Source organism: Chelonia mydas, chromosome 6, assembly GCF_015237465.2.
Source record: "Chelonia mydas isolate rCheMyd1 chromosome 6, rCheMyd1.pri.v2, whole genome shotgun sequence".
Classification (NCBI taxonomy): domain Eukaryota; kingdom Metazoa; phylum Chordata; order Testudines; family Cheloniidae; genus Chelonia; species Chelonia mydas.
In genome coordinates, this window is record NC_051246.2 from 104808203 (window position 1) to 104811350 (window position 3148).

Genomic DNA, 3148 nt, shown 5'->3' on the forward strand with positions numbered 1-3148 from the left:
TGTTTACTCCAGGTATTTCCCAGGCACCCATCACAGTGGTATCTATATACGAGTCTAAGCTCAGCATCTAATAGTGCTTCTGGATGGTGTATGCTCGGGACATATTATGGGTATAAGCAGCGTGTGAGGTGCTATAAGAACATCAGAGAATGTGGTGACGGAGTGTGTGGAATTTAGTAACTTCCACGTGGCTGCTGAGAAAGGAAAGGTTTTTGTTTCAAGGGATTAGAAACTGGATATAGGGACTCTCTAGGTTCGCAGGCCAAATCCAGCCTAGCACTGATCAGACGTTGCTGCCATCTGAAAGCTGTACAGTAGCCTACGAGAGATACATTTGGAGGTCCCAATCCAGGTAGCAATGGATAGATGCTCACATCACAAAAACCGTCACAACTGCACGAATTGGACCCTTTTGGGTGAGCTCAGCAGAAAGGCCTGCCTCATATGTAGAGTGGATCCTTCAAGGTCAGAGCTGAAGTTACCAAGTCACTGCTAGGATGTTTATATTGTCCATGCTGTGCCTGTTTTATAGATACTAGAAGACTTTGCTTTTTGGGGCTGTGAGGACAGCACATTTCATGAGCACTTAAATCATGCAAAAATGGCTTTTGTTTTTGTTATAACTTAAGTACTCTAGTCATGTTTGCACTGTGTGTGTGTGTGTGTGTGTGTGTGTGTGCGTGCGTGTGTGTATAGATAGATATTAATCTCTTGCCTAGTTTAATTACCTGTTTTTCAGTTACATAGGAATTGCCAGATTGGATCAAACCCAAGGTCCATCTAGTCTGGTATCCTGTCTCTGACACTGGCCAACACCAAATGCTTCAGAGGAAGGTGCAGGAAACCACACATTAGGCAGATGTGGGATAAATCTGATCCCCCTGCCCCAGGAATGTCTCCTCTTTAACCTAATATTTTGAGCAGGGGTCGGCAACCTTTGGTACGCTGCCCATTAGGGTAATCTGAAGGCAGGCCGCGAGACATTTTGTTTACGTTGACCATCTGCAGGCAGTCCCCCCCGCCCCGCCCTCCCGCAGCTCCCAGTGGCTGCTGTTCACCGTTCCCGGCCAGTGAATACCCTAACAATATCTCAGAAAGGCAGCCTGGACAGAGACCCACTAATGTTACAGCAATATCTCCTTATGCATGTTTTTCATTTTGCAATCAGAACCAAAGCTCTTACGTTATAAAAAGAAAATCTCTAGATATTTTAAATCAGGATAAAAACATGTCTGTGGTTATTGATTCAGTGTTTAGGTGAGCTGGAGTGTTTCATAATCATGTCTATTTGCTTTTGATTTAAAAGAAAAAACAAGCAACCAAAAAGATGTAACAGAAACCACTGGAGCCTTTGGAGGACACTGAACCTGGCATGTGACATGAGCATTGCCTTTTGTAACCTTAACCCATCCCACATGCTTGGTGTCAGTACTAAAGATCAGTCCAGCGCTGCTGGGTTTCACTCTTGTGTTACAGGCCATTAGGGCCAAATTTCGCTTTCCGTTACATTAGTGCAGATCCTGTGAAATTAGTGGGGTTGCACTGGAGTAACTGAGAACAAAATTTGGTCTACAGAGTGCATAGAAGATCAATGGAAACACAAATACAGTCCCCTTTTGATTAACTAGAAGCTACATACATAAATACTCAAAATAAGAATAGTCCCCTAACCGCTGACAGTTTTTCCTGGCTATGTGACAAAAGTGATGAAGGAAACAGGTGTATTCTACTTTTAGATCCCCCTTCCCCCTCACAGATTCGTGGAACAGATTCTTCACCCCACCTGAGTTCTGCTTGGATGCAGTGGAGGATGTTGGTTCCATGATCCTGAGCTGCCCAGCACAAGTTAAAGTGGCAGAAGAGTAGTAACATTGGGATGGCAACTGGCCCAGGAGCCACCTCTGCCAGCTTTCTGTTGGTGAAGAATTCCCCTGCCCAGGTAGAATTTGTCACTATCTATTTCCAGATGCTTTTAGTCAACTTTGCACTATGTGCACTTACATGGTGTAAAGTGTATGGAGCGGACCAGAGAATATGTCCCTTTATCATTAGAAGTGTTTGTCAGAATTATTGGGCCAGTTCCTATGTTGATTTAAAAGAGCTCATCTCCATTCATTTCAATTCAACTATTCCCATTTACCCCAGCTGAAGATATAGCCCAGTGTCTTTGGACACAGAAAGTATTTGAGAGAGTCTCAAGGGTTCTTTCAAAGGGCTTTGGAAACTGTTTTAAATCTTAAATAACATAACATACAAATGACATACACTGACTTGTCATGTGATGTTCTAGTGACATTTTCTGTACTTTTTTTTTTAAAAAAAAATCTGGATTACAAACTCTATCTAGTTAGAGAAAAACCACAGAAGATTCCAGGCTACTCGTGATTTAAAATAGAATTGTGCAGGGGGTCAAGGGAATAGGAGAAGGAGCCTTTAACCACAGAGGTTGACGGTTTGAATTCAACAAAGGTTGATTGATATTGTGCAAAATATATGATCTTATGGCTGTGTGTGGTCATGAGGTCATGAGTTGGTGGGTCACAGTCTAGTGTGAATTGTACAGGTGTCCTCTTGACAAAAATTATCATCCAGATGAGAACCACTGTAAGCATCTCAGAAAGACCACCGCCTGCTGCCTCAAAAAAAAAAAATTCATGTTGACTGAACCTCCTTACCCCTAGATGGGGTCCCAGTGTGTGGGGGCAGGAGCCAGGGTGGTTCCCAAACTAGCACAGCCACAACCTGCTCTGCAGAAAGGGAACCTCAGTGCCCAAGTCTCTTAGTCCACTATCAACTCATTAGAAGTTTGAGAGGTTTTAAAAAGGGATATGCTGCAAAAAGATTGGGAACTGTGGGGAAAGGACAGAATTAGGCAAGCCAAACAGCTTCCGAAAGCTCAAACAAATCTTACCCCAAACTGCCCTTTTTAATGTTTGTATCCTTAAAGTATTCAGGATTTGCTTTTATTTTTCCTTTATTTCAGTGCATCTGGACCGGGCTCTTTTACTGCAGATGTCAGGCGGGGGAGGGGGTGATTTCCTTTTCGAATTGCGTTAAAAACAGGGTGTTTTAATGAGATTGCTGTGCATAGCTATGCAGCGGAGTTATCCCCTGGGCAAGCAAAGCCCAGCCAGTCACCCTCGGAGAA